This window comes from Octopus sinensis, linkage group LG6, assembly GCF_006345805.1.
Source record: "Octopus sinensis linkage group LG6, ASM634580v1, whole genome shotgun sequence".
Lineage (NCBI taxonomy): Eukaryota > Metazoa > Mollusca > Cephalopoda > Octopoda > Octopodidae > Octopus > Octopus sinensis.
In genome coordinates this window covers 85,536,638-85,549,623 of record NC_043002.1, presented here as the reverse complement: position 1 = coordinate 85,549,623, position 12,986 = coordinate 85,536,638, and the positions used below count along the sequence as shown (strand labels likewise).

The 12,986-nt window shown below is 35.5% G+C and overlaps 1 protein-coding gene across 1 annotated transcript in view; it reads right to left on the bottom strand.

Annotated features, from left to right (window-relative positions):
- LOC115213157 (organic cation transporter protein) overlaps positions 1 to 12,986 on the bottom strand; it is a 508,715-nt gene that overhangs the window by 314,699 nt on the left and 181,030 nt on the right. Inside the window, exon 2 of the mRNA XM_029782092.2 lies at positions 1,052 to 1,093. The gene's annotated coding sequence lies outside the window, so the exon portion shown is untranslated. The remainder of the gene's footprint in view (positions 1 to 1,051; positions 1,094 to 12,986) is intronic.

Sequence of the window (12,986 nt, the reverse complement as noted above, 5' to 3'; positions counted from 1 at the left end):
ACTCAGTATCATATTATCCAATGTATCCTTTTCTAAGATGATGGAGTATGACTTGAGGGATTTAGCTGCTATTTCAAGCACTGGTAGACAGTGAGGTGCCTCTTAGACAGCATAAAAGAACCACATATAGTGAATAAGGTTTCAGTTTCAAGTATGAAATGTATGCAAAGCTTGTGATAAGAATAAATGACAAATGGAGTCAAGAAGTGAATTTGGTGGGGACAGCACAGATGTTGATGCAGACAGTGAAAATTGCTCAGTGGTTTTGCTTTGTGAACTTCATTAGGGCTTATGGCATTTTAGGGCTCATAGCAGTGTTCCTCAACCATTTTTTACCTATATTCCTCAACTCACAATTTGCCATCTTTACAAAAATTAAAAACACTGAAACATCTCATCTTTTTTTTTTTGATCAAAGATTTGATATAAAAAAAGACAAGACAGTCATGTCAAGAATATTTTTGATCAAATCTGACACTGGGCTAAACTACAAGAATAACAAGAACCTTTCAGAACCTTTTATCCTTAGTTTGAGTCCCCTAACAATCTAATGGTGAATCCCTGCAGGAAAATACTTCAAAGATGGGTTTGTCTTCATTCTATTTGTAGAGGCCATATATTTGTTAGTTAATGTAAACTTACAACAAAGAAACTTTGTGCAACCATATAGAAAATTGTCAAAATGCTAATATTTATTATTAATATTTGAAATTGATAGATATCAATAAAAAATCATATTCTTCCTCATACAATGGAATAATCAGAAATCATCATTTAAATCTAATATTAATTAATGTATCATTTTAAAAGATATGCTGAAATAATTAAATTAAATGTTGAATCTGTATAACATAAAATGTTGAAACTAATATAATTAAACATGCAATCAAATTATGAAATTGTTCTTTGAAGCATAAAATATATATCAATACCCACTTAATAGTTGTATCAGTTGAAATTGATATTAGTATTTAAGTTAGTGCAAACATATAAAACAGATACTTTATTAATTACAATTACATCAATATTGAAAAGAAAACGAAGTCATTACCTTAATGATTAATTCTTGTCAAGAACAGCATGGGAGACAACTCTGAAATTTAAAAAAATTTTAATTATTACCCTTTGTCATTTTGATAGAATTGGTACTAACATAAAAAAACATACAACTGTGGCACAAAAAATGTCAATGTAATATATATTCTTTTACTTCTGCTCCTTTGGGAAAAGGTTAAGAAGACCCCCTATGGTCATGAAGGATCATGGGGTTGCACCTAGAAAGTTCCCCTCCAAGGCACAAGTCTGGGCTAGGCTGTTTATGGAAGATCAGCAGTCGCCCATGCATACCAGCCTCCTTTCTCCATGCCAATGATGTTAACCAAGGGAAAGGCAAAGGCCGATACAGCTTGGCACCAGTGACATCGCAACACATTTCTACCTCACGGACATACCAATACAATTAGGGTAGGTAAGGCCCTTCAGCACTTTATCTGCTCATCTAAGAAAAGGTAACTCCATATAAATCTTTTATTCTGATAACTACTGGGCTCCTGACACTTGTTGCACCAAACCAATACAAGTTTGGTGGTTAAGAGAGTGGGGCTGGCTCTGTACAAACCATGCCCAATATACAAACAAACCTCTGCTGTCTTGTGTGGTAATTTATTGAGCATTTAGAAAAGTCAAAGAGAGTAAGAAAATCTGGTGTGAGGGACCCTAAGACAGATATGCACAGTTATACTTAACCAATACCTAGCATCCCCTGTGGTTCCATAGATACTTTGAATGCATTGACTTGCCTTTCTTTTGCAGCATATCCATGGTTGAAGAAATGGTAAGTGTACTTAGATCTAGGCACTTGCTTTTGGAAACAGCTGAGGCACAGTAGAGGTAGTTAAGTAACTGTCTTTGCAATACTGTCAGCCAGTGACAAAAAAGGCCAATAACTTTTTTGGTTGTTGGGCTGCGTGCATTTCAACCCAGCACTGGAGTCAAGACTGGTATAAAATGTCTGGTACTTATTTTAGTGAAAGGTTACTAGCAATCATCGAAATATATAACATAGACAACACTGTTTTATTTTTTAAAGACTGGTGTAACCACAGATATAAACATAGACTACAAATCACCATCACCATCACATTTCCATCATTGATATTTTTGTTACAATCGTTTTAACAGTCACTTTTCCATGTTTGTATGAATCGGATGTGACTTTACTCTTTTACTTGTTTCAGTCATTTGACTGTGGCCATGCTGGAGCACCACCTTTAGTCGAGCAAATCGACCCCAGAACTTATTCTTTGTAAGCCTAGTACTTATTCTATCGGTCTCTTTTGCCGAACCGCTAAGCTACAGGGACCTAAACACACCAGCATCGGTTGTCAAGCGATGTTGGGGGGACAAACACAGACACACAAACATATACACACACACACACACACACATACACATACATATATATATATATATATATCTTTTACTCTCTTTTACTTGTTTCAGTCATTTGACTGCGGCCATGCTGGAGCACCGCCTTTATATATATATATATATATATATATATACATGTATACGATGGGCTTCTTTCAGTTTCCATCTACCAAGTCCACTCACAAGCCTTTGGTCGGCCCGAGGCTATAGTAGAAGATACTTGCCCAAGGTGCCACGCAGTGGGACTGAACCTGGAACCATGTGGTTCGTAAGCAAGCTACTTACCACACAGCCACTCACTTTGTTGAAGTATATATTTTAAACAGACACTGTCCTTGTGGCCAACTTCCACCAGTTTCCAAACATGGTCATATTTTTCTAATCTACAGAACAACAAAGTCAGAATATGCTTTCATGGCAGATTACAAACAAATAACACCATTTCTATGAATGGTGATCTTTATTTGTAATCAACATGCACATGTCAAAACAAAAGTAATCCGTACTCAGTCACACAAGCACACAGATGTATACATACATATCATTCATCATCACCATCATCATCATTGTTTTAATGATTATTTTTCTATGCTTGCATTTCTCCAAGTCTTTCACACATGAACAGAACAATGGCCAAGTATAACTTCATGGAAGATTACAAGAGAATGACACTGTTTTTGTAAGATGGTGATGTTTTAGAATAAGTGATGGTGAGGGAAGTAGTGGTTGTAATGATGGCAACGATGATGATGATGTTAAAAATGTATTTAGTTTTCTGGTAAAAGTAATTTCTATTAGAACATTTACATTCAAGATCTTAACCCAAAATTCTTAAAGAGCAAAACTACTTTCATTTATAGACTTTATTCATTTAGTTATTTGTTTTTCAGACAGTATCAAACATAGTTACTGCCATTCATTTACAGACAAGGGTTTTAGATATGGCTTTATCTTTTGTGATTAAGATCAATGCTAATCTCTTTTACTAATGGATGCAAAGTATCCATTTGCTGTAATTCAACTTCTAGCGATATGGAAAAGTTATTTATTTGTTTACCTGGAGATTAACAACACACTCATGCACAAAGGACATTGATAATCTATCAAATATCTAAAACGAACAAACAAATTATTTTTGTACCACAACAAAGAACCAACATTAAAAGAAATTGTTATATTTTTTAATACATTCTATGATGTAGTTTCCTATTCTACGTTTTTATCATAATTATCTCTGTTCCTTAGAGGATGCCACTGTCAACCTACTTTCATACAAAATTACTTTCTCACCTTAAGCTAATAGAAGTTTTTTGCAGTCATTTGAACCTGTGAAAAAACAGCAGACAAAATTTCTTTCTGATTTCAGACTGCCATTTCAACAAAGGAAGAACATATAAAATTATTTGTCCTAGATACATTATTTTTTTTTTTTTTACTTTTATTTGTTTCAGTCATTTGACTATAGCCAAGCTGGAGCACCACCTTGAAGGATTTTAGTTGAACAAATTGACTCCAGGATTTTTTTAAAGCCTAGTAATTATCCTATCGGTCTTTTTTGGTGTGTTTATACGGACGTAAACACACCAACACCAGTTGTCAAGGAGGGATGGGGGGGACAAATACAGACACACACATTGATATATACATACATACATACATACATACATACATACATACATACATACAGGTATATACATGTATGTGTGTATATAGATACACACACACAAATATATATATATATATAGATAAGAAAGTTGGTTTGTGAAACATAACGTCGTAAGAAATTTGAAAAACTAAACGCGAAACCGGTCTTTCTTCTAAACTATGTCATTGTAAGGAAAAAAATTTTTTAATATTCTTCAGACATATTGACGCAAATATATATATTTTTAAACCTTTAAGCCTTCTGTAGTTTTTTCACTTTTTACTATTTCCTATATATATATATATATTATATATATATATATATATATATACACACGACAGGCTTCTTCCTTTCAGTTTCTCTCACCCAAATCTACTCAAGGCTTTGGTCAGTCCGAGGTTATAATAGAAGACACTTGCCCAAGGTGCCACATAGTGGGACTGAACCCAGAACCATGTAGTTGGGAAGCAAGCTTCTTACCAGACCAGCCACACCTGTGCCTATATGCTTGAACAAAGACAAGCTGGTCATGGCTGGAATATCTTTCATGAGAGGTTTTCTTGATCAGAGTTGACATACAACAAAAGACCAGCAATAACTACTTTTTTTACCTTGTGTCATACACATGTGCACAGGCACACACACACACACACACACACACACACAAACACACACACACAGCTGCTGAATCTGTTACTCAAAACACAAGGTACTGCCTGAGAACTGAATCCACAATCTTATAATTGTAAACTTAACACCTTATCTACAAAGCGACATGCCTTCAATTCAAAACCTACTAATTAAAAGGAGAAAGGGACAAGATACATTGAAAAACATAGCACCTGGTGCACAAAAAGATCAGATGGCCACAACCGGAATGCCTCTATCATAGGTCTACTTAATCAGGGCTAACCTTGTCCCAAAGAACAGCAACAACACTAACAGCAAAGACAGCACAGTTCTAAAACCAGACTGAAAGCTAGGCTAGCTAGGAGAGTCGCAATGGATAATATTGTTCTTGATACACAAAATAAATGAGATGGTCACATCTGGAATGCCTTTGAGTATAGGCCTGCTCAGTTGAAACTAACATGGAGCTAAACAGTAGTAACAACACAACATAGTTCATAAACTAGATTGAATGAACATGAACTTGCCAGGATACAAGACCAATGCATTGCATTTAACCATTTTATTGGCATCGTTCATGTCAGACAGCTGCAACTGGGAAGCTAGTTAGGATAATAACAACAGCCACAGCAGCTTGAGGTCATTCATAGATCAAGTGGCACAATATGAAAATAGAAGAGATGAAATCTTTACCAAATATTTCCTCTTAACAATGCACATATAGACACACACATACACACACACACACACACACACACACACACACAATACTTCCTCTTAGTGATAAGTGCACTCAAACACTCACAGACACACACATTTCCTCTTAACAATAGACACATACACAAGACACAGGTACACACAATGATACCAACACATACACATACAGACACACACACTTCTTAACAATAGATACACACATGCATACACGCATACACATACACACACGCATATCCAAATGCCAAGATATAAAAATAAACTTTACATGAAAGTTTGGAAGTTTATTTATGCAAATGGCATTTGGAAATTTATGTAAACTTTACATCAATGACAGAACCTCTATGTCGTTACTCAATTGACTAGAAATAGCAGCCAAATTTCTCTTATATTACATGCAGCCATCTTTAAAAGAAAAATATGTGGGAGAATGACAGCACATTGCATAATGTGTTCCTAGATACACTGGGATTAAAAAAAACAGAGGAGCAAGAACGATCACAGTTGGAGCACCTTTGATCATGGGTCTGTTTGATCAGAACTGGTTTGGAGCTAAACAACATTACATAAAATTTTCAAAAACTTCATTATTACCACACCAAAATAACTGCCCCAAAATTTCTGGTCAAGCATCACAAGTCACATAAGTATTTTACATTAAAAATTAACATTCAAACAACTGTTCATGCCTTCCATTAAATGGTTGAAAGCTTTCATCAGGAAACTTTTTTTTAGGTTTGGAATTCTAAGAATAGTAGCTTCACAGCTTCACACATGAATGGGTACATACATGCACATATGTTTATGTATATGCACATATATTTGTGTGTGCGTATACATACATATATATATACACACACAGATATATATATATATATATATATATATATATATATATAGTGTAATAAATAAAATATATGCATACATACAAACATATATGAACGTACCGACATCTACATGTATATATATATGCATATATAAATATATACGTACAGGACACCACAAGAAGACGTAAAAATCAACAGAAACGAAAACGGAAAAGCCATTTTGTTACAACAGAAGGACAGAGACGTGGAACAAGACGAAATCGAAAACGGGAAAAACATTATGTACAGCAGAAAAACGAAGTACAGGACATGCTGCACAAGGAAAATTCCCCTTCATCAGCTATCGCTAGCAGACATAGCATGTTTCGAAGGCAAGACAGGACACGTCTGGTCATGCAAGGCCTTCCTACGAGAGAATTAAAATAAAATAACCTTGTAGAGGGGTAAAACGAGCAAGAAAAAAATCTAACACAAAAAAGAACGTAACAAAGAACTGCACAAAAAAAAATACAAGAAAAAATACAAAATTAAAGATACATGTACAAGAAAATACAAAACGAGAATTAAATTACAATACGAGAAATCAAAATAAACAAGAGAATAAACGAAAAAGACGAACGAAGGCCTTTGTTCTGGTGGGGACGAAAAGGTAATTGGCGAGCGCTGGGAAACATGACCTTAGGGTCTGAATGCAACAGGCGAAAGGATTAGCAGTGACGAAAGTGAGGAGGAGTGGGAGAGAGAGAGACAGATAGAGGAAGACACAGGCTAGAGAGAAGGGTGAGGCAGAGAGAGAAAGAGAGAGGGGAAGGCAAAGCAAAGGGAGAGAATTTCACGTCATTGTAGTAAACTGTAAAATAAACTGGGAGGAAAGAGATGGAACGAAGTGAGAATTCGAAAAATCGAAAATTCAAACGAACCCGACGCGAAGCGCTGTCAGACAATTGTGTAATAAATAAAATATATGCATACATAGAAACATATATGTACGTACCGACATCTACATGTATATATACATGCATATATAAATATATATACACACATGCATATATATACACATACATACACACAAACAGTGGTATATATTATATTCACATGAACACACATATACATAGATATGTGTGTGTGCACAGACTACATTTATTTATATTCATACACACATACACTCACACACACAAACACACACACTCACACAAAGAGAGTGAGATTACTCTATGTGAATCTATAAGCATATTTGTAAGGATGTATATCAATAATCTAAAACGAATGGGCAAACAACCTAGGCATGCCAACTGCATTTCTCATATAGATGTTATATAGATATAGTCTTATAGAAATACCTTTCCCAAAACTCATCCAGCCTATCTTTGATGTCATTTATAGAACAGATAGTAATAACTTGTTTTATGCCGTCGTTCATCTAATCGCTGGTGCTTCTCTTGCTAGACATTTGGCTACTTGTACAGCTTCAGCTCTTCCTTTCGCATTCAGTAGAAACATTTGCAGGAGATTGCTTTTGGCTTTTCGAATCTGAATGTTCAGCAGCGCTTCAAACTTGATTTATAGTTAAATCATCAGAAAAATAAATATTCAAATTTCTATTCTTTGAATATTGATGGTGTTTCCTTTGTATTAATTCATTGATCAGCAGGATTCACAGTTAGCAGTAAAGTTCTTGAATAGACTTAGAGAACAGAAGTAGCTGTTTAAAGGAATTTGGTGATCAGTATTCTAACTGTGAGCATGACAGTTTATAACAAGCCAACAAGGGAGTTCTTGTGTTGTTGCTTGACTTGGTAGAAATAGCAGCTGAGTCTCAGCTGGAATCATACTCTGCTGTATTAAGAGAGAAAGTACAAGTAAGGTCAGCTTTCACTCATGAGCAAGTATGGCTTGGCAACACATACTAGAACCAGTACCAGCAGCACCAAAATATTCACCAACACCAACACCACCACCACTACTACCATAACTGCCCACACTACAAGCACCATCACAATTACCACCACCACCATCATCCTCATCATCATCATTATTCTAATATCCACTTTGCCATGCTTGCAGGGGTTGGACAGAGTTTATTGAGGCAGATTTTCTACAGCCAGATGCCCTTCGTGTTGCTTCATCTGTTTCCAAGCATGGTAATATTTCCTTATGGTCAGATATGTTTTTTTGCAAATTATGGAAAATGAATGACGTTCATTCACAACATTATGCAATGTCAAAGCAAGGAGACACAAACATACACACACCTGCATGTGCACAAGCGCACGCACACGCACAACTATACAATGAGCGTCTTTCAGTTTCTGTGTACCAAATCCATTCACAAGGCTTTGATTAGCTTGTCATTATAGTAGAAGACACAAGGGTCCACACAGCAGGACTGAACCTGAAACCAAGTGATTCGGAAGCAAACTTCTTAACCACACAGCCTCATCATGTTTTCATTAATTTCTTAAGTGCCTGTGCAATCTCAAACAGGCAAAAATATTCTCTCAGACCCACACACTCTAGAGATGGCAGGACATCCAGAATGCAACAGCTAGAGGAAAGGGGACGGAACTGCAATAACACCTAGCTGGTTCTCATTACATATAAGTAATATATATATATATATACATAATATATACATATTATATATATGTATATATGTATGTATGCCTGTATATATGTGAGATAATAGTTTCACTTTAATAGTTTCAGTATTAAAGTGAAAGTATCTGACATTACAATAGAGATATGTTATTGTTTCACTTTTGACACATAATACTGAAATAGTGGAGAAGATATGATATTGCTGTGGGCTCGCACTAGGCAAAACGTTAAAAATTTTTTTTGGCCTATGACACTACATGGACTCTAAGTAAGGCATGTGTAAAATTTGAATGAAATTGGTTGCGTAGTTCTCAAGTTTTAGGAATTCACACAGACAGCCAGACACACATTCTCATCTTTATATATATACTAGCAGTATCGCCCGGTGTTGCTCGGGTTTGTAAGGGAAATAACTATATAAGCATTTTTAGAGATGTAAAGTATAATAGCCATCTCAATATGGCTAACCACAAAGAGGGGGGTGTTACTGCAGCTTTTTACATTCTGAGATTTAATAATACATTTTTAGAGAGTTACTTCCTTATATAATAGCAAAAAATGCATTAAAAAATGGGGAAAAATGATGGTAAATTTTTTTTTAAATCATAGACTCATCGTAGATGTGCACTAATACCCAGAAGGGCTCGATATGAATCACGCCTATAAGATACCCGCTTTTAGTTACACTGCACCGCAAAATGTGGGAGTAGTTAGGAATCTAAATCATAGGAGACAGACACACAACTTTAGTTTTATATATAAAGATATATATATATATATATTATATATATATATATATATACACAATATATACATATTATATATATGTATATATGTATGTATGCCTGTATATATGTGAGATAATAGTTTCACTTTAATAGTTTCAGTATTAAAGTGAAAGTATCTGACATTACAATAGAGATATGTTATTGTTTCACTTTTGACACATAATACTGAAATAGTGGAGAAGATATGATATTGCTGTGGGCTCGCACTAGGCAAAACGTTAAAAATTGTTTTTGGCCTATGACACTACATGGACTCTAAGTAAGGCATGTGTAAAATTTGAATGAAATTGGTTGCGTAGTTCTCAAGTTTTAGGAATTCACACAGACAGCCAGACACACATTCTCATCTTTATATATATACTAGCAGTATCGCCCGGTGTTGCTCGGGTTTGTAAGGGAAATAACTATATAAGCATTTTTAGAGATGTAAAGTATAATAGCCATCTCAATATGGCTAACCACAAAGAGGGGGGGTGTTACTGCAGCTTTTTACATTCTGAGATTTAATAATACATTTTTAGAGAGTTACTTCCCTTATATAATAGCAAAAAATGCATTAAAAAATGGGGAAAAATGATGGTAAATTTTTTTTTTAAATCATAGACTCATCGTAGATGTGCACTAATACCCAGAAGGGCTCGATATGAATCACGCCTATAAGATACCCGCTTTTGGTTACACTGCACCGCAAAATGTGGGAGTAGTTAGGAATCTAAATCATAGGAGACAGACACACAACTTTAGTTTTATATATAAAGATATATATATATATATATATATATATATATACACACACATACACATACATATATGCATAAACTCATGCAAGAATGTATCTGCTGGGTATCAAATATGTGGAATATGAAATTTAAAGTCAAGAAATATGAGAAGCCAGCTCTGCATATATAATATAATATACTCCACCTTTTATAACAAGTACTCTATATATGCACCATATTTACACTTACATATTCTTACACATACACACCACACACAAATATACTTATGTTTGTGTGTGTATACACAAGTAAGGCCGTGTTAAATTGCATCTCTCGATGTCAAAAGATAACTGAGCCAAATGACATAAAGTGAGTGATAAATAAAATAAGTACCAGATTGAAAGCTATACAGATGTCAAAATGATCAATAAAAATCCTTGAAATTAACTCTGAACACACACGGTCCAATGGCTGTAAAATAATTGTTCTAAACAACATAATTACTCGTTACTTGTTTACCAACAGAAGCATTCCCATGTTGGATGAATTTATCAGTTTACATAGACTTGTTGCCAAATTTGAAATAATCCACAGATAAGCTATCCCCTATTTTTGTGGGGGGTCAGCAATTCCTAAATTTATTTGCAGCCAGCATGAATGTCCAATCATTGGTTTTTATCTTTTAGTAAGATAAATGAAATTTAGTTCAAGACTATGATAATACCAAGTGTTTTTCCATGCAGCATCAAATTTAATTATAAAGCAGCTAACATTACTAATTTGCTGACTAATCAACGTGGGAAAATTCCGTAATCTTTTCAAACTTGACTAAATAGATGTAAGATAGGTGTACATATAATTAATGTAATAAGCCAAGGGTTTATAATCGACTGAAATCTCTTTCATAGTGTGATAAAATTATCATTAGCTTAGTTATAAATTCTAATTTTAAAAAAAGCAGGGAAACCTCCACAGAATTATAATTAATTAAAATTAATTAAGAAATAAAATGTGGGCAATGCAAGGGGAAGGGATGTTGATCTTGGTAGGGTGTATTGACAATTCTGGCCATGTTTTGGTCTTATTAGATCTCTTCAGTGAATTACAGACTTTAGTAATATTTCTTTTATACTGCCAGATAAAAATCACTCCTCCTCCTCCTCACCACCACCACCACCAGGAACCATGTGGTTGGGAAGCAGGTTTCTTATTTCTTTATTTCTTTATTTCCCACAAGGAGGTAAACAGAGAGGGGACACACAAGGACAGGCAAAGGGATTGAGTCTATTACATCACCCCCAGTGCATTACTGGTACTTAATTCATCGACCCCGAAAGGATGAAAGGCAAAGCTGACCTCGGCAGAATTTGAACTCAGAATGTAATAGCAGACGAAATACTGCTATGCATTTCACCTGGCGTGCTAATGTTTCTGCCAGCTCACCGCTTCTTACCATACAGCCATACCTGCACCTATACATGTTGTATGTATACTCCTCAAGTATTGGGGTGGGTATACTTGGTATACTTAGTGAATTGTTATCATCGTTACTTTATTCCCACAGGTAGCGAACTAGTAAAATTGTATGTCTATTACAAAAAATTCTTAAGCTATTTCTTTTAGCTCTTTATGTTTCAAGTTCAAATACTGCCAAGGTCAACTTTATCTTTCATCCTTTTGGGGTTGATAAGATAAGTACCAATGGAACACTGGGAGTCATGTAATAGACTTACCTGCTTCCCTTAAAATTACTGGCTTTGAGCCAAAGTGTGACACCATTATTACTTTATAAAAACATAGATACAGGCATTACTGCATAGAAAGAAGTTTGCTTCTCAATTACATGGTTCCAGATTCAGTCCAACTGCATGGCACTGTAGGCAAGTGTTTTCTATTATAGCTCCAGGCTGACCAAAGCCTTGTGAGTTGATTTGGCACAAAAAACTGAAAGAAGTTGTGCGTATATGTGTGTGTGTGTGCATGTGTTTATCCCCTACCACTGCTTGACAACCAGTGTTGGTTTGTTTACATCAGGGTAACTTTGTGGTTCAACAAAAGCGATTGATAGAATAAATACTAGACTTTATATAAAAATGTAAGCACTGGGGCAAATTTGTTCAACTTAAAACCCTTCAAGGTGGTGCTCTAGCATGGCTCAGTCCAATGACTGAAACAAGTGAAAGAAAAATGAGAAAAGATATACTTTATATTATCGTTACCAATGTCGCTATCGTTACCAACGTCGCTTCACTGGCACCTATGCCGGTGGCACGTGTAAAAAGATTCGAGCGAGGTCGTTGCCAGTACCGCCTGACTGGCACCCGTGCTGGTGGCATGTAAAAAGCACCCACTACACTCTCGGAGTGGTTGGCATTAGGAAGGGCATTCAGCTGTAGAAACTCTGCTAGATCAAGATTGGATCCTGGTGCAGCCATCTGGTTCGCCAGCCCTCGGTCAAAATCGTCCAACCCATGGTAGCATGGAAAGCAGACGCTAAATGATGATCATGATGATGATCATGATATCTGTCCCACTGTATCTTTCTCACACCACTGGTGCATTCCTACCTCTATATCTGCCATCAGCAACAACACTACCAATCACAACCACCACCTCCTTTAGTTCTCTAATGTAA